At 33.4% G+C, this 20887-nt stretch overlaps 1 protein-coding gene across 1 annotated transcript in view; it reads right to left on the bottom strand.

Moving 5' to 3' along the window:
• The window catches only part of LOC118199025 (trypsin-1-like), a 124930-nt gene that overhangs the window by 84237 nt on the left and 19806 nt on the right, over positions 1 to 20887 (bottom strand). Inside the window, exon 2 of the mRNA XM_035370838.2 lies at positions 62 to 146. The gene's annotated coding sequence lies outside the window, so the exon portion shown is untranslated. The remainder of the gene's footprint in view (positions 1 to 61; positions 147 to 20887) is intronic.

Raw genomic sequence — 20887 nt, 5'->3', positions numbered from 1 at the left:
AAATAATCTAAAAATAAAGTAAAATAAAATTACAAATAAATAATAATAATAAAATACATACCTATTGTTTTTTCTAAAGGTATCGTTTCTGGTATTGGTTGCCATGAACTAGTTTTGTATCATCAGCACTTTGTGGCTCTCAGAACCTTTAAAAATAATAGAAGAAGAAATTTAACTCAATGCAGTTTAATAGCAAAAGCACACACACACACACACACATATATATATACACACAATTTACTTACAGCATGCAGCAATTAAGAAGTTTCTTAATAATTATTCGATCAATTTAAAAGAAACTTTACTTGTTACCTAAATATTTAAATCCTAGTAACTGACATTATAGCAGTTTACCAAACATAGCTTTTTATATATCCAGGCATACAAATATATCTTGAACTTTCTTAACACAGAATTATTATGCCCATTAATATTTTGCGGATTGTCATTTATTTGCTTTCGTTTAATTTTTGCCTCTTTTTCACAGTATAGGTTCCCTTTTCTGCATTAAGTTACAAAAAACAGAAAAAAGAGTCGGTCGTTTTTCGATATTTGAGGATTTTATAAAACCAAAATTCTATTGCATTAAACAATTTCTTTTTTGCTACGTGTTTTTCTGTGATCCTTAAAAGTGAGTATCTAACTTAGTACGAAAGTCTCCACTATCACTACTGGAATGATGCTTGTGAATTTCTACTAGACATACTGAAGATGCACACACACAAAAGTCTCATAGGAGAACAATTTACGTTATTCAAAATGGAAATGGAGTCCTTTTATATACGGATTGTAAGGAGCACTGCTGTCGCCCATGGTATGTGCTGACGCTGAAATCATAATCATTTGTATATTCCATCGCGGTATGCATATGATGCAAGTGTCATGCTGTTTGGATGCTTCCTTCATGCATTTTGGATGGCCATCAGTTTAATTGCTCTCTCTTCGACATACGAGTAACTGTCTGTTGAACTGATTACAGAGAAGTACACGACAAGGAGGATTTCTACTGGAAGCTGATTCGTATTCATGTTATACATGTGAAAAAACACGAAAATGCCCTTACAGTCTGCCTTTCCGCTGGGATTAGAGTACATGTTCATTGGAGTAAACCCGCTGGGCCATTGATAGATCTCTTTTGTTTTAGTGGGGTGACTACTGACGTTGAGTTTCAGTTAAGAAATATTCTACATGTAAGAGCTTTCTAGGTAACCATCGCTTTTCAGAAGCCGAAATGCTACTTTTATTAAAATGTAGATTAGTCGTCCAATGGCTAAGCGGCAAACAGCTAAGAGCTGGTGGCTAGACGTGGTTTCAAATTTCGGGCGAAGTGCCCGATCTTATCGGCTTTTTCGTAGATTTTTCTGCGTGTAATATGAACACCAGATAGCTTCTTTTAAAATTTCCATGAAGGTATCCCTTCCCTTAGACATACTGTAGAGACATTAGGTATTTTTGGAAGTAGGCCGGATGAAAAATTAGCAACACCTTCGCAGGGAATCGAACCACGGATCTTCGGAACACCGGTCCAGCGTACAGACCACCACACCACGAAGGTATGCTAGGAAAGCGGGAGAAATACCTTATATACTCCCCCTTATAAAGGGCGACTGAGGTTTTTAGGGGACCCAATTGCCAAATCCTAGGTGGGGAGAATCATCGTCCACCACACTTTTAGTTCGGGCGCCAATGTAGAGACATTAAGTATTTTTTGGAAGCAGAGGAAATGAAAAATTAGCAACACCTTCGCTGGGAATCGAACCACGGACCTCTGGAATACAGGATCAGCGGGCAGACCGCCACACTACGAAGGCACGCTAGGAAGGCGGGAGAAATACGTTATAATATAAACTTCATATACTTTAATTCATATACTTTACTTCATATACTTCATATACTTCATATACTTTAATTCATATACTTTACTTCATATACTTCATATACTTCATATACTTTCATATACTATGATTCAAATAATCCAATTCTATTTAAACTAGTCTTCAAAACAATTTGTAAAATGATACATAAAAATTTATTTACCTGACATTTTGAAATATTTTTATATCATTTAACCTATCTCCAACTAATTTATCTGTTTTTAACTATATATTTAAAATTAAAAGTCAAATATTTCACACATTTTCAAGCACGATAACAATAAAATTTTTTTATTTTCTACCGATTTTTAGGGAATAACTAAATTTCGTTTGTGTTTAATGACATGGAAAACCACTTAATTGCGTTTTTTAAAATTAGAAATACATTCACTGGAATTTGGTTATAAAGTTTATTTTAAAAAGTAATACTCTTCCTAGGGATAGGAAACCAGATTTGTCATATCGAGCAACACTATTAAAAGTAAAAATCTTCTCAGGGTCGAAAATCATAATTTACTCCTCAGAATACCAAAATCGCAGTTTTCCTATTTTTATTTTATAAGGTATTTCTCCCGCCTTCTTAGCATGTCTTCGTGATGTAATGGTCAGCACGTTCGGCGCGTATTCGAGAGGTCCGTAGTTCGAGGTCCCGGCGAGGGCATTGTTCATTTTTTATGTACTCCTTCTTCAAAAATCTTAATGACTCCACAATTTATCCAGGCAAAAAGGGTTTGTTAGATCAGCAGATATTATAATTCTTTAACGCAGAATTTCTACTGTTTACAGATTTACTCAAGTTTTCGTCTTAAAGATATGCAATAAGTAATATTGTAAAACCATAAGCTTATCTGCTTGAGCATATCCTACGTGTACATGAGCAACAACTGTATAAGTAATTCAGTTTCTATCCATTCTCAATATAGAAAACGATTTAAGTTTATTTTTATTTTTATTTTTATTTTTTTTTTTTTTTACATATAAAATGAGCGTCTAACTTACTACCCAAATCTGCACCACCATTGGCCAAGCGGTTAAGATCGCTGAATACTACTAGTTCGACCTGGGTTCGAACTTAGGTGAATGGGATCAATGCATGCTTGTTTATTTTGTAATTTTCTCCATCTGTGATGTGAATGCGAGCCAGTTTTTCCTTAGAAAGTCTTCCACGAATGCGCCCCTCCTTTCAGGAAAATATCTCTTTTGTGTTTCGCCATATAAAAACTGGACTAACTGAACAATCTACTCGAATAAAATGTTTTCATAATGTATTTTCAATTCTAAGATTTAGTATTATTTCCCTGACTCATAATGAATAGCTGATTTTCATTTTTTTCCAGCAACAACTAGAAAAAGATTAAAAAAAGTTTCTATCTTAGTTTTCTTTTCAGCAAATCATGAAACGTTCGCTTGAAAACTTTCAAATTCAATGGGATTCATTTTCCTTTTTATAGTACACGTTTCATACTCCAAGAATATAATTTTTGAGAAGTTTTATGTCTTAAATTGGATGCTGAAGAAACAGATTTCACGTTAGCGATTTTTATTTCTTATTACAATACAAAAACACTTTCTGCTTGAAGTTATACCTATGAGGTTTTAACTTCACTCTGAAAACTCGCGTTTCTGTCAAGAATAATATTACGTAAAAGGAATTTGTTTTCTAATTACAGGGAAAAACCTTTCAATCTATGTGCATTTTATACTCATTATAACGAACTTAAACATACAATGTAAAAGATCAGTTGTTAAAAAGCAAGGTTAGATCGAAATGGGCGATAAAGAATCATAAAGCTGCATAAATGGCTTTGGATCGTAAAACTGATAAATGAGTTGCAAAGAAAATAAAGATGGATGATGTTCACTTTAGTGTAAAAGTTATTGTAATAGGTGGTAATTATATGAAACTTAGGGGCTCTATCAAAGAAAAATCTCTCGAATAAGAACACATATTTATAATACCGCATAATATCAGAGAAGGAGAGGAAAGATTCGAAGAATTAGATCATGTCATAATTTCCGATTGGAGAATTGGAGTTACATTTAATTTTAAACTTTAGTTACAAATCATTTTATACTGTAATACTAATAAATCCTTGGGAATATCGATTTTTTATTCTGTTTTCTGCAAACAAGCTTCTGTATTCTTTTGAGTTAAACACACAGCGGAAAAGTAATGATTTTAAACTTCGCTTGATTGACATTGTAAAATAAATGCAATAAATGAATGGATTATAAATTAATTAATTGTTACATTATAATGTAAACATGTTATCAAGATATTTTTGATATTATATTTATATATCTACGTGAATGGGGTCGCTCAGTTGCAAAACGGAATGGGCTTTTAGGATAAGCCTTTCGATCCAATTAAGCTGTTTTTCTGTTTTGCTGTTTCAACTGTTTTCAAGACATAATCAAACTTTCCACTAGGTTAGATAAACTTCGAACCAAGAATCTTTCTCCTTGTAATCCTATAGATAAATAACATGTAATTTCGTTAATACAGTATTTAAAGCTTAAAGTTCGCTCCAACTTATGATCTTCTACATTCATTTTGAAGAGATAAAAATCTTTAAGGGTCTTTAAAACAAACCCAAACGAAAGATTTTTGAATAAATAAGTGCACACAATTAGAACTGGCAAACGTGTTTTAGATAGTCCACTTTTAAATTTCGGAAATGCTTGGAAATTGAAATTTTCAGCATCTGGACCTCTGATGCTGTCAAAAGCCTGATGAAGGAAGTTACATTCGTAGAGTTTATTTGGCTTTTTCGAAGCAGGTAACAAGCAAAATTAGCAAAGCCTGGCCAGGATTCGAATTCCTGACTGTTCTATTGCTAGTCAGACGTGCTTGCACCATGAATTATCCTGTACTTAAGGAGAGAGCGAAAAGGAGGAGGGGTCAGTCGCCAAATCCAGGTGGTGGACGAATTATCGTCCACCGCATTTTAATCGGTCATCAGTGCCATTATGTAAATTTATTATAGACTGAAAAATACGCTCATGTCATGTCAAAAAATAGTGAAGGCTACCATTAAGGCTGGAAATGAATATGATAATTATGCATTTTTATACAAATTAAATTTTTATGCATGTTAAATAGTTCACCAAAAGCAAGTTACTTTCCTAATAATAGAAAAAGGACCTTTTTAAGTAATTAATGTATTTAAGTAATAATTTTAAGTAATTAATTAATGTTTAAGTAATAATTTTAAGTAATTAATAAATGTTTAAGTAATTTTAAGTAATCACAATGGGTTTATTGCGAATTAAATATACACATCACGGGGAACAATCCCGTATTTTAATATCGTATCCGGCTTCAGCAAAATTTTGTGAATAAATACATGATGAATATTGCTAGGCAGCTCCTTACGGCCATGAAGATATTTTCTGATATTAAAAATACTTTCAGTAATTATATAATAGGCCTCTTTAAATAAGAGTTTTAGGGAATTTGAAAAAGATTGTCTTGTGAAAGAACATCTGGATTTTTATTCCAGCTGCATTTCGTATTTGAAAAATAGACAATGAAATTAGACCATTTGTCGCGTTTTAAAGGAATCTCTTCTTGGAAATTTTATAGGATGCACACACGTGGAGGAATGCTTAACTTCTGAAAGAAATTATTTTGGAAAAGGATAGTTAACAAATTTTCCAGTGAAATATTGTATTTGGAAAGATATGAAATATTAGTTAAACAATTGTTCGCGAAAACAATTTTCCCATTATCAGAACAATCAGATTTATTCAAATCAATAACTGAACGTTAGTATCTGAAATCCGTTTACTAGAAACAGTTTCAGCAGAAGAACGTATATTTCGATAATAAATACAGGAAGGGGCACTTTTAAAAGTGGACTTTATTAAGAACATGAATAAATATTGATATTAAATGTAATCAGTAATCAAGTTCTCTAAGGCGACCATCTACATACTCTAGAAGGAAAAAAAATCATTAGGAACCACGAATTCTGTTTCGGCGACTTTACTGTAGCGTGTAAGTCATTAAAAATCTCACCTAAATGTATTCTTTGCTTGAAATGATAAAATTGTGTTACAAATAAAAGTTTTCTTTTTTTAGTTGCGGAATTGTTATGCCCTACATTTGCTTCGGAAAAGTCTGGTCACTGAATTCAGAGTTCCAAGAAATCCAAAGAATCAAAAAACTACTTTAGTTACTCATACTAAATTGCCCTTCCCAAAACAAAAGTCTCATTTTATTTCCATTTAGATAACTCAAAGGTAAAAAGTTACAGGATGACAATCGTTTTTATATTTAATACGTTACAAACACAGTACTAGCCTTCGTGAAAGCGATTATCACACTTTGAAATGCATTAAAACATGTTTTATTGACGATAACAATATTGCAAACGTTGATAAAAAATTAACAGATACATACAATGTAAATTATGTCAGTTAGATATATTACTCAGATGTATGGACGAATAATATCAATTAAATATATTATTAAAAATAAAATAAAGATATAAATTACAATGAATTCGCAGATAGCTTTTAAATCGCTGAGATTATTAAGCAATGTAAAATTTTAATTTCATAGATAAATTAAAGATTTTATTGTATATAGAACGGCAATATCTCTTACAACTGGCACTTTGTCTGCGCACGTAGATGATAAATTATTATTGCTACGTTCCTTGAGACCGCAATTTCATTTAGAAGTGACTAACTACCAGACCACCTGGTCGATACTTGTCTTGACAACGTTATATGTATATCGTAGCGTGATGTGAAAAACGGAAGGACAGAGCTAGAAATATTTCCAAGTCCAACTAGGGGCACAACGGTAAAACTGCTGAGCACTGGTAGCTTGATCCGAGCTCATGTCCCGGCGAATGTGCTAGCTGCATAGGAACTTTCGTGGTTTTCCCCTGGAGTAACGTGAATAAGATCCCAGTTTCCATTAAAAAGTTATCCGCCAAGGTATTTTTGCTCTTAGGTAGTTAGTCTTTGCCATGCTATAAATAGCGCTTTAAATCTTAGACCGTTTCTAATATTATTATAACGAAAATCATATCTCGCACTGGTGTCAAAAAATAATTTTTGAGCGCATTTGTATCCTTCTGCTAAATATTTATTTACATCCTGTAAGTATTTTTAAAAGTTAATTTTTATTTTAAATACACCAAGTTATTTTCATTTGAAGCCACATTAGCCACGCCTCGTTAGCATGCGGATGTAGGAAATCTGTGTTAGGTAAAACACAGCGCGCTTTATCATTTCCCGCTGCACGTAAATCGAAACCACAGAAATGAAAATAAAAAAAGGTAACATTTCTTTTACTGGGAGAAATACGAACGAACGAAGCCGAAAGAAAGCAAGCGTCCAACACATCTGTTGTGGTGATGTAACAGGATTTACACTCTCGTTGACATTCTGCCTTTGACCTGGATCGTAAGGCCTTGATTTTGGTTAGTGACCTTTGGTAGACTCCTTTTTCCTTTCTTTTTAGGCCAATAGCCGGAAGACGTCAACTATTATTCAATGAGCTTTTACTTGTCGTCTCTAATCCATTTATTATGACGCAGAATCTCAGGCGCCTATTCAGATTTCTTTCTTATTACTCATTTTGAGGATCGAGAGTTTTTTATTTAACCCCAGGCGATATTCCGGAAGAGGAAAATTTCGTTTTCTTTCCTCGGAGAATTAATTATTTTACTGGGGAGAAACCATCGCTAATGTCTTTTCTTTCTTTTTGTTTCTTTTGCGAAGAGAGTAACTTGATGTCTTTTGGTTGATACGTCTTTATTTATTTATTTATTTTGCAACAGAGTGCCGTTTCGCAGCGCGGCTTTTATTTTTCCTTTTAATTGCTTAGCAAAGTGTGTTGGTTTACAAACTCGCACGTATGATGCGACAGCAATATCGACGCTGTTTGAAAATATATTGAACCCTCTCACGGTGTCATCTTTCCTAACACGACCAACTCTGGGAATCATCATTATTGAGGGGAATATAAACAAACGTCAGTACTGAACCATTTCCAGAGAAAAATAAAACTATGCAGAACTGTGGGGTAACCAGCTTGGAGGAGCGATTCTCAACCTGTGGCACAGCCAGAGGTATGCTAATTAGTATAGTAATGTGTGCTATTGTGATTTATCTCACTTGTCTGACGTGCAGCTGTCCTTGGCAAGAATCTTGAAGGCTATACAGGTGACAGTACGACTTTGCTCGGTTCCGCCCCCAGTTTTGATGGAGAACACCCCAGGGGGATGGGTTCGAGGGTATCCCATCCCTCTTCCCCTACCACCAACCTTTCGAGAGGACTTTCAGCTCGCCGCATATTTAGAGTGCCCCGATGCCACACAGACACTATCCATTTACAAACACCCATGTCTTTTTTTCAGGATTCGAGCCCAGGCTCTTCTCTATGGCAGTCAGCGTCGTTAAACACTATCCCGGTTTGGCGGCAGCAATTAGTAATGGTGAAAAGTAGCACAATGTGATAATAAATGATAAATGATGTTAAAAAGAAAAATACTCAGGATGTTTAAATTTGTCGTAAAAAAAAGGAAGCAACTGATACGATTTCCGGAGTGATCCTTATTGCAGAAATATGTACAAAAATAATGTTATGCATAGTAACTAATACATTCATTTTCCCCCTGTGACACTGCGCATCGTGTAACAAACCACAATTTCAATAATAATTTCACTTTAGCAGCAAATTTTAACATTTAATTTCATTTTAGCAACAAACCATATTTTCACTAATAATTTCCTTTTGGCAACAAGTTTTAACATTTAATTTCATTTTGTCAACAAACATTTGTCATTTTCATTTGTCGAAAAACGTATTTTCAGTATTAATTTAACAGCAAATTTTAACATTTAACTTCATTTTAGCAAAAAGTTTTAGTATTTAATTTCATTCTAGCAACAAACCATATTGTCAGTACTAAGCAAATCATCAAAGCAATTATAAAGTTCTCTTTCTGAATAACTTTGGCATTTGAGTGTGGAGTTTTGCTTAAAATTAGCTTTTTTTTTTTCTTTTAAATTTGTTAAGCGTAAAGTTGTTTATATAAAAGTGAATACCTAGCTGAAAATCAGATCTTCGCACAGAACTGACACTATTTTGAATAACTCTGATTTAATGTCTACGCCAAGCATTTATTTGAACACCACCCATAAGCTTGAAATTTTACAATGATCAATGGCTTCAGAGATTTATAGAACTATCCGGTAGTTTTCAAATATAAATAAACTCAATTTAGAGTTACAGAACAGTTTTATTTCATTACAACATAGTAAACTGTTTTCAAGTGTCTAACAAAACTGAAGATCTGTGATAAAAAAAGTTAGATTATTTGGGTTGAAGTATTGAAATTAATTCGGAGAGAAATATTTGAGACACGTAACAACTTTGTATCAAATTATGAGCTTCAGTTAACAAACAAAATGGATTGCAAGAGTCATTCAAACGTTACTATTTCAAACGAAGTAAAGAAGCCAGCTGGTATTATTGCGTGACTGTATTAATGTATTTATTTTATGCATTGTATTAAACTGTGTTAAAAAGACAAAATAGTAAGATATATTGCTGGAATATTAGAGGGAGTAGGGATTCATAGGTTCTGACGGGAGAAGTTATAGAAACTTAAAATGTTAAAGGATACGCGGAAGAATATTTGGTTGTGAACATCTGGTCTTAGAGCTGGGCTATTTCATATATTCAAATTACTTCGGAAGAACAACTCTTGAGTGCAATTTTCTTATTTTGTCACATATTATAAAACAATCACCATGGATCAGCTTGCTGTTACCTTGTAAAGGGGAAACTAGTTCTCCATTGCAAACACAGAGACTACCAACAACGAACTCCCTTTCAAATTCCTTATGCTAATTGGCTGAAAACGTATAATCAACACTTTTCTGTGGGAGATAGAGGAAAAAAACTGTGCGTCTCTCTTTCATTGATAAAGCCGTTAAAAATTGTTTGAAACAGTCGCTCCTTCGAAACAGAAAGATGTGTGACAGTGCACTTGTTTTGGGGAAGCATACCTTAATTATAAGGATAGAAAACAGGAAGCACTAGGACTTCTTAATTAATTGCATTCCATATTTAGTTGATCCAGACTCAATTGCGACCTCAGACACTACGAAAATGTAATTTAAGAAGAGGGAAATGCAAGCTGCTCAATGAAAAGCAGTACAACTTTTCCACATTTTACGAATGAGAAACAATCATATGTTTAAATGAAGTAAAATGGAGTAAAAATTACCATTAATTTACATAGGAAAAGCCTTTGAGTTCTTAAGGCTTTTCAACATAAAGCTTTCAAATCATGCCAAACGTCCCTTAAAGTCTAAAATGAAGGAATAATGATGTGATAAACACATACGCCAAGTAAATGGAAATAATGTATGAGCGATATAGTTTTGGTCTATAAAATTCAAACGATAGCGAGTATGGTGGAACACTACTCATGATGGTGACGATGTTGAGCTATGCTAAGTCATCAAAGACTTTGTGGTAAGGCTGCTTGTGAAAACTAAGTGGCATAAAGCAAATATTCGTAAAGTAGATATAATTTTGGCTTTTATTTAAAATGTTATTTTTTTCCTTCACAATGTTAATTATTTTTAAAATTTCTATTTTAAGATGTTTTTTTTTTACATTTTTTTCCTTATATTAAAAATAACTGTTTAACTTTTTAATCTGAATATACATAAAATGTTTTTGCATGTTAGACTAATTAGGTCTTATTTCGTACCAGGATACTTAAAAGATCAGCAGTGTCCTAGTTGGGATTCGAACTGTGGATCTATTGACTGCTAGCAGGACATTCTTTCAAGTGCACCACGAAGGCACGAGGTAAAGAAGGAGAACATTTCTTACATTCCCCCCTCTTAAAAGATGACTGAGGAGGAGTAAAAGACCCAGTCGACAAATCCTCGTGGCGACTAATTATTGTTCCCCACATTTTAGTTCGGGCGAAACATAAAAAGACTTTTATCTTTTTAAAAAGTCTTCTAAGTCCAGAAACGTAACGAAACAAGAATACCTTAGCCGCAATTCGATTCGAAATTTGGATCTTCCAGTTACCAGCCGGACGTGCTCCCAGTTACACTACGAAGGCATACGGCGAGGAAGGGGAAAACTCTTTACAGCATCAACAAGAAAAATGTTGTTATTTGTAACACCCTAAGAAAAGTAAATACTTTTTAAAAATTTGACGATTTTTTTCATTTTTAATCAATATCACGAAAATGCTAGTATGATAACACTGATTTAAGATGAAAAGACTATAAAACAGACCGAGCTTTATCTTCAAAATTACTCCAAATGTAATTGTTGTGGTTTTAGTTTTTCATGTGCTCTTAAAGAAGAAATAAAGCATTTGTGATTGCAATCAGTAAAAACACTCGAAATTCCAATTTTTTTTTTTACTTGGAAAGTATCACAGACTATTAATTCAGCTGAATAAAACACGGGAATCTATCAAAAAATCCATACCAACTTTAGTATTTTTAAATTATGAGAAATACTTTCTCTCACATATTATAATACCTAATTAATTAATAAAGCGTATTATTCGCGTGTTTCATGATTTAGTTAAAGTATAACACTTTGAGATTTATACAAATATGGCAGCCAAAACTATTATAACACCTCTCTGAAACGAAGAACTTGACACACATGTATTTATTGAAAAACTAAGATCTGCATCAAAGCTATTCTAAGATTACTTTAAAACGAAGAAAAGTGCATATATATGCACGGAGAAACTTGCATTTGAATCAAATCTGTAGTAAGATCACTTTGAAATGAAGAAAAATTCACGCAATTATATATGAGGAAACTAAAATATGAAGAAGGAGCGAAGATCTTGGCGTATTTGGCGTAATGTTATTTACTCAAGTAATAGCATCCAACACAGCAAAATGAATGAACATTGGAACACAACTAAATATAATTCAGTTTCTTTTAGGGAGTTTTTCATCAAAACTTTAAAAAAAATGAAATAGCCTTCTTGGACGTGGCAGCCATGCGTTGTTCCTATCATATAGATATATCTACAGTAAAATATATATAACATTTTTATCGATATGTGCCGCAAGTGCAAAAATTACGGATTTTTATTTAAAAAAATTATATTAATAAATATATATTTATTCACAGATAGACAGGAAACTGAATTAGAGTTGCTTTTTTTTTCGAGATTTGTGTAAAAAATAAAAGCAGATTAGCCTTTTAAATAATTATACCGAAAATATCCAGACAGAAGAATTAACACCACTCATTAACTCAAGAAACATGCTCAGAATAGCACAGGGAATGTTATAAAGCAGGGGTTCTCAACCGATGGTACGCAATATAGGCAAAGTACTTTTAACTATTAAGTTCAAAAATTAAAACCCCAACATCCTGATTGCGTATTTTTCTCTAACACTCGTATATTTTTGCCGACCTGAAAAGCTTTGTTCAAGAGTGGTGTTGTAGTAGTACTTTATAGTGGTGGTACTAAAGGTTTTCATTTTTTGTTTAGATGGTACGCGTTAGTCAAAAGCTTAAGGACTGCTGTTCTAAAGACTAGTAATATCGTTTTCTATGTTATAATTACATAGTTCGTTTAATTTCTGATAACAACATTCAGTGATACTTTTCCGTTTTGCCGGCGCAGGAGATAAAGTCGCCAATAGTGGTCGGATGCCAAACGGAATATCCTCTCTGGTAACCTTTTACGCCTTTTCAAAACAAGTCGAAGCCATTTCTTATCAGATCGATTTTTTCTTTCAACACTGGCATACAATTACATAGAATTTTTACAAGATAGTTAAATTTTATATACCCTAAGACCATTCGCGGTAATTAATTAGGATGCAATCACACCACTCACCCGAAGGTGAAAATATAGGAAAGGCAAAATCAAGGATTAAATTCGTCAAATCTAATGAGAATGCACTAGCGAAGTAAATCACTGCGGTTTTACATAATTTCTGAGTAAGCTATTCGTACGAATTAAAATAATTCTTGCATTTCAACTTGTATTCCTAAGATTTAATTTAAGATTTAACTTGAAATTAATGTAGATAATTACCGAGACAATTAGATTTTTGTAGCGTGGTTTACGTGAGATAAGATCACATGGGGTCACGTGTTACAAACCGGCGAATCAGGATGTTGAACCATGAAAGCATCGTAAATTCTTAAATTAATGTCCTTTTACAAATTTATTGTCTTTATTTATTGGCTTTTTACAAAATTTTAAACCATATTAAAATGTTTATGCTTTCAAAACAAAAAATTCTTAGAAGTAACATTTGTTAACATTTTTTGTGTGTATACTGTATGCTGTCGCCAACAAAGTCTGCTTGGCGAGATTTGCGGCGGCGAAACGGAGTACCCATTTAGTTTAAAAGTTATGGTAACTAACCTTTTTTTATCGTTCGATTATTGTAAAAACTTTGACTCTATCATTGAAAAGGAGTTTATGTAATGTCATGTTTCATAATAAATGTTTAATAATACTTATTTTGCATTCTTTCTTAATGGTATAATTTTATCCTTCTGTTTAATTAATCGATTACTTTAGAGTTGCTTTTATTTTATGCAGTGAAAAGTAATTATTTGTACAAATAACAATGTCGTGTTTATGCAATTTTTCTCATGAATTCTAATCAAGCAAGTACTGCATTGTAGATTATCTATATTAATGATCCATTTGAAACGGTAAATAAAAAATTTACTGCGCACGATTAAGGGACAAGCTATTTTCTTTGTTATTCACATACCTTATAATATCTAATATACTCATTAGCACTGATATGTCTGTAAGAATAATTGGTTCTCCATACTGGATTTCTGATTAACGATATCTTTATGAACATATTTATAAACAGATAATAGATAATTAAAACTGCTGTCTAATTTTTTTATCCGATAAAGAGTAGGTGATTTCAAGTATCATGTAAAACGCTTTATTGTAAATGCGTTTTGAAGGCACTCGAAATAAATCATATTTGGCATTATAATCATAAGAGGTAAGAGTTGCATTATTTCCATTTCGTGTGGAGTTTGTTTTTTAATTGGCCTCAAAAATATTTCTTTTGTTTATGTTCTGAAGTCTAATGAATATTTCCATTCGATTTTACTCATTTGTAGAAGGAATTTAATAACACATATGCTGTCGGAATTGGAAGAAACTGGTTTCGTTTTAAATACTTATCAGTTTGCTATATGATAGCAATGTGACTGACCTGCATGTTCCTTCCAATTAATAATATTAAAGGTAATTTGCGTTGTAAGGTATTAAAGGTATTTCTCCCATATTCTCGTGGTCTCCCTAAATTCTATTGGAAAGTGCGTGTGTTAAATTCTAAATATTTTTCAATCATTGAATTTTGTTACTCCATACTTAATTTAAGTCTAAAATTTTTGCCTTCCCTAAATTCTGCCACCCGGTGGAGTCGCACCCGTTGCACCGGCGCTGGAGTCGGCGATGTCCCTTACACAACTGTCGGAAACATTCGACAGTAAATTTTTCAGTTCTTTCCATTAAAGTTAATCTGTATATAGGAATTGCGATCATAAGACATTAAGTCCTTTGAGTTTTTTTAAAATAATTCTTAGGGGGTAGAGTTTGACGGTGCGAGGTCATATCATTTTGTGCATAAATATGGTTGCATTTTAACTGTAATTAAAGTAAAAATTGCCACAATCGCAGAGTACGCTTTATGTATGCACAAGGGAAAAAGGCTCCTTGACATTCAACTAACACAGCTGTCAGATTCAGATTTACAGCTTCATTGAACATTTTATCATTCTTCCTCCTGTAATTTACTCCGTTATTGTCAAGTGGTATAGCATTGGGATAAGCAATTTTCTATTGCTGCAAACACAGTTAATTTTGTCCATTATTCCATTCATTTCTTTACAGGATAGCAAAGCACAAAGGCCTTATTGGAGGGCTATATAAGAGAAGACTGATTAATATTACACACGGGGAAATCCATGGGTAACCAATACAACTAGCTCGTAGAGTCACCAACAACTTAACCCAAAACTAATTACCAGTGTTAAAGTTTTTATCCCCTGAGCCACTCTTGCGGCTAAACCCCCAAGAATTTTATTCTGAAATTAGGTATGCAGAGAAAGTTTACTTATAAGTAAGAAAATTCCGAAAGACATCTTTTTTGGAAAGTTCAAGTAGTTTGTAATTTGCATTAAGGAAAATGAAAATTATAATTTTGCAGTTAATGGAATGGAAAGGTATAGTGATACAATTTTTAGGAGGAAATATTAGCTAATGTACTAAGAAAAACTTTTTTGACAACTTATTAAGCATAGGGGAAATACTTGAAATCAAATAGTTTAAACATTTAAATAATCAAGCCTTAGAATTATTACTAAGGACAAACAGTGAACGCTTGAAAGGAAAAATTATAAGTAATCAGTCTATCAAAGAGGATGATAAACTGCAGAGAAAATATCTATTTTTAGCAATAATGCATACCAAACCACATTTTCAATTTGCAATTATTTTATGGGATTTTAAAGTTTGATGAATGACGATTTTAAGCTAACTTAAAATATCATTGTTCGAAATCGAGTTACAGGGCAACAATGAATGAAGAACTGCAAATGTAGATTAATTATAATCAAAATATATCTGCAATAACTCTGAAATAACTTGCCGGATTCTGCTATCTGTAATGTTGTGCTAATGTTCTGCAGATCTTAAGTGACTGGAAGCGAGTAATCGCTTTCGTCTGATACAACCACGAGTCTTAGAAAGGTTAATATAACCCTTTTATTTAACTCTTAAATGAATGGAAGGCACTACTTGTGCTACAGAGGAACCTCCAATACTTGCGGGCATTAAATAAACATAAGATAAATTCAAATTCTGAGTCTATACACACAAAAGGCTACTTAAATTGGCTCAAGGTAATTTACAGCGAGTATATAAAAGTTGGCAGCAAGACAGCTTAAAGTTGGAATAAAACTTAGCAGAGCTGGCGATAGTATATAACTGCAGCTTGAAGCTGCCAGAAGATCTAACTCTAAAACATTCAAACCCTCGTTTAAATACAAAGCAACTTCGCGTTTTAGTAAGGAATACGGAAAGAAGAAGTCATAGTCAAGTTCAAATCAACTGTTAATTCATATAATATTACAAAGTGCATTTGTTAATTTAAAACATATGTAATGATAAAAAAAAGATTTTTAAGCTCTTTTTGTTTCATAGCTTATTAGTAATAGTATCTTTCTGTTAAATCGCATCTGGTTAAATCGCATCTTTAATGTAAAGTTGGACTGCATATTTAAGAACCAAATACGCAACCCAATTCGCATTACGTTTAAAGAATTTTCTTCACATCAGTACCTCTGTTTCTTAATACTAGAAAATTTAACGATTTCTCTGAGAAATACACTCTAATGTTTTCTTTCGCTTCAATAAACACTAGAATGTGAGGAAGTATGTGCTGCCAAATATATGAGAATTTGCCTTAGGGTGAAAATTTCAAGGTTGTGCCGAGGATGACAACTTAATTTAGCGTGGTACAGAATTTACGAGCTTATGATTTATGTTTCATTATCGATGTGTAATTTTCCTCAGTACTTAATAAAACCATGTATCAAAATGCCATCAGGAACCATTTTCTGCACTGAATCTTCCAAAATGAAAATCATTTGAGAAATGTCATTTTTTGCGTAGCGCCTTGGGGTTTAAAGTACAGCAAAAGGCTTCGGTGCACAACCTCTTCCCTGAAAGTATTGATAGTTTTTTATAGAGCTAATATGTATTGATAGTTTTTTATAGAGCTAATATGTATTGATAGTTTTTTATAGAGCTAATATGTGCAAACGTGTAGTTTTTAGAATTACCCTCAAATTTCATTTGCATTTTGTCTCATAGCAATTCCCATATCTAGATGCTGGGTTGGCCCACAAGTCCTGGCGGTCTTCAAGCGAAAATTTTACGGGAAAAAGTAAAATGTTTTGACAATGCGTTTTATATTATTCTATAGAGAATTATATGAAAGAGATAAATAGTGCGCATAGTTTTTTATACTAACATACTTTTTGTTCTTTTCATGTCATTAAAATAAGTTTCAAGTCTATATAAAAAGCACACCTTCTGCTTTTTGCGTTTAATCAAGGTGCCAAAGCCACGGAAGCTGCTCGAAAGATTTGTGAAGTGTATGGTGAAGAAGCGATGCTTCATAGGAGGGCTCAAAATTGTTTTAAGCTATTCAAAGATGGTGATTTTTTACCTTCGAGGCATCGAACAACTTGTTGAAGGTTGAGAAGAAGTTGTAAAGGCTAACGAAGAATACATTATTGATTGAATTCTTGCTCATTTAATGTTTATTTTATTGGAAACATAAACTTTAACAAAAAAAAAAAAAATGCCACAAAATTTGTGCCAACTCCGATAGATTCCTCATACGAATACTGAAATAACTGGAATATACAAACAAGCTTCAAACCACTCTTAGGCACTTCTGTCAGGATCGTAGGATAGACAAGGACAAGAAGGCCGTGATCACTTATGGAATTCATTAGATCCTTTTAATAGCGTTAATAGTTCAGTTTAAATTATTGAAATGCACATCGTCTTTCAAAATCGATAGGCAACCAAGGACAAGAAGGCCCTGATCACTTTCAAAATTCATTACATCCTTTTAAGATCTTTAATAGTTAGTTTAAACCATTCCAATGTACATCATATATCAGGCTCGACGGACAGACAAGGATAAGAAGGACATCACTTTTTGGATTAATTACAGCCTTTTAAGAGACTTTATTCATATTTATGAAACCTTTTTACATATGTTCTCATCATATAACCAATAAGTCTTAGATCAGAGGAAAACAGGGTAAATAAATAAAATCATAAGTTCACTAAATTTTTGATGACCGTAAAGCTATGGAGTGACGAGTTACAAGAAATGCATTGAAAAAAGGAAGTCATGTAAATTAACTAGTTCAATATTTAATAAAAAATGCTATATAAATAAAAATTTATTAACTTATTCAACTACAAGACATTAAGTTTCATATTAATAACATTTCATATGTCTTCATATTTTTAATATACTATACAAATTAATTTCATACTTTACCGTGCTATAACAGGGTAAGGTGTGAAGGGAATTGGATACGAACTGTGAAATAAATCATAAATCAGGGCAAGTACAAAAGAGGTGCATTTAAAAAATGCTGTGTATTTAAAGGGTGTCCAAAATTAACGCAAGATTTGAATTGTGCGCCATTTTTGCATTAAGTTGTTGGCAACCCTAAAAAATGAACAGTTTGAAAGCCGAGAGTTTAGGGTTAGTGAAAATGGAGCGTTATACGATACAATAACTTGTCTTCATTATTGAACAATATTTTAAAAATAATGAAAGTTCGGTGGCCGCAGTTCGAAAATTTTATACAAATTATGGTAAAAATAGTGTTTTAACGTCGTCATCTGTGTAAAGATTAATTGAAAAATTCGTGGAGACTGGATCAGTTGGAGACGCTAAACACACCAGTCGTCCAAAACCAAGCCGTTCAAATGTCAATATTGAAGCAGTGCGTGAGAGTGTTAGTGAAAACCCAGGAACATCAATTCGGCGTCGTGGACAAGAATTGCAAATTTCAAGAAGCTCTCTACAGCGTATACTCACAAAAGATCTGTGTCTTCATGCTTACAAAATTCAATTAACACAACAACTGAAGCCTAATGACCATGAACAGAGAAGGGAGTTTGTGGAATGGATTACTATTCATCAAAAAGTGGATGCTAGTTTTTCGAGCAAAATAATCCTAAGAGATGAAGCACATTTTCACCTCGATGGCTTTGTTAATCGCCAAAATTGTCGTGTTTGGGGTTCGGAGAACAGACGTGTGATTAGCGAAAAACAAAAGCACCTACAACGTGTCACTGTATGTTGCGAAATTTGGGCAGGAGGGCATCATCGGACCATACATTTTTGAGAATGAGGCTGGTCAAGCAGCAACTGTTAATGATGCTCGATATCGCGACATAACACAGTTCTTTCTGTCGAAATTGGATGACATTGTGGCCAATATGTGGTTTCAACAAGACGGTGCCACATGCCATGCAGCCAATGAAACAATTCAATTACTGCATAAGACATTTTCTGATCGTGTAATCTCTCGTTTCGGTGATCAGAATTGATCCCCTAGATCATGGGATTTAACACCATTAGATTTCTTCTTATGGGGTTATTTGAAGTCAAAGGTCTATGTCAGCAATCTCACAACCATACGTGCATTACAAGAGGAAATTAAATGCTGAATCAATGAAATTCAGCAACAATTATGCAGAAAGGTCATGAAAAATTTCGACGAAAGGGTGCGTATGTGCCAGCAAAGCCTTGGAGGCCATTTGCCCGATGTGTTATTCCATAAATAACCCTATCCTATGTACTTCAATATTCACTTAAAAAATAAATATCTAAAGACTAAAAACTCTCTTTTATATTGAATTCAAATCTTGCGTTAATTTTGGGACACCCTTTACAATAGGATCAATGATAAAATTTATTTGTAAAGCGTATTAATAATCACGAAGACATGTAAAAAATTATTATTATGAAATTTATTATTTTGAAATTAAATACAGTATTATTTAAATAACATCCTTTATTAAGTAATGAATTGGTTTATTTTATACATTCTTTCAACGTATATCTTCCAAAAAATTTTAAGGAATTATCACATTCCTCTACGCATGCTTTAATGATGTAAGTATGTAGAGACATTAGGAATTTTTTGGGAGGCCGGAGAGATGAAAAATTAGCAACGTTTTCGCCGGGAATCGAACAAAGGTACTCTGGAATACCAGCCCAGTGTGCAGAACCACTAAACCGCGAAAGCACGCTAGGAAGGCGGGAGAAATTCCTTATGTACTCCCCATTTGATAGGGCGACTGGGGTTTTTAGGGGACTCAATCGCCAAATCCTGGGTGAGGAGAATCATCATCCAACACCCTTTTAGTTCGAGTGCCACTATAGAGACATTAGGTATTTTTTGGGAGCAGGAGAAATGAAAAATTAACAACGCCTTCGCCGGGAATTAAACTGCGGACCTCTGGAATACCGGCCCAGTTGTGCAGACCACCGCACCACGAAGGCACGCCAAGAAGGTGGGAGAAATACCTTATAAGTATTTAGAAAGTCCAGCGATCAAAGATCCGTGGTCCAAATCCTAGCAAAGACAGAGTTTATTTCTCGGCTTAAAAATGCTAATGTCCTCTACAAAATAATGGCTATTTAATGAAATCTCTGCAGTGATATGAAAATGAAAATTTACTAAAATTCAATTAAAATTATTCCTTAAAAGGGTCATGTTTTGTCTCATTCTGCCCTTATAAAAACATATACAACATTGAGCGTAAAAAAATACATTTGATATTTTTCTTCTGTTTGACTTATTTCATACTGAGGAATTTTTCCCTTTCTTTTTTCTTCCCAGTCGCGGGAACTAACCATTATAGTCATTCGCCACAACTAAAGCCGTAAGAGGTGGTCACTTTATTATGGAGCCACCTAGTAAGCGGGGCTACCGTTGCCTCCATATGAACAGACAGTATACATCTATGCCTTTTTCTCCGGGATTACAACTTGAACCCTTCGGTACGGCAGTCGTAGTTACTAATCACTTTCCCCTTTGGCACTTTACTAAATTTAATTATTTTACATTAAACTGATTTACTGATTTAAAGCATTTAAATACATCTATCCGACTCTGCGACTCTGTAACTGCTTACGTTTTGCAAGATGCATCATTTAAATTAACCAGTTATTTATAATTTCAGCCTTTACTATAACTTCTCTTTTCGTTTCCTCATCAGAATGTAAATTGAGTTAGAGAGTCTTTGAGCTGAAGTTTTTGGATTTGAAGACATAGCGTGTTTCTGCGCCTCGTGGCCACCTTGTGTAGTTCCTATCAGCTCTGATGAGTTTGTAATTATTCGGCTTCGCGTTATTGCTGCCGACATTTAAATCTTATACACCGG

Source organism: Stegodyphus dumicola, chromosome X2, assembly GCF_044657685.1.
Source record: "Stegodyphus dumicola isolate Sdum_Otavi_A_Nest chromosome X2, ASM4465768v1".
Classification (NCBI taxonomy): domain Eukaryota; kingdom Metazoa; phylum Arthropoda; class Arachnida; order Araneae; family Eresidae; genus Stegodyphus; species Stegodyphus dumicola.
This window is presented reverse-complemented; position numbering and strand designations above follow the sequence as displayed.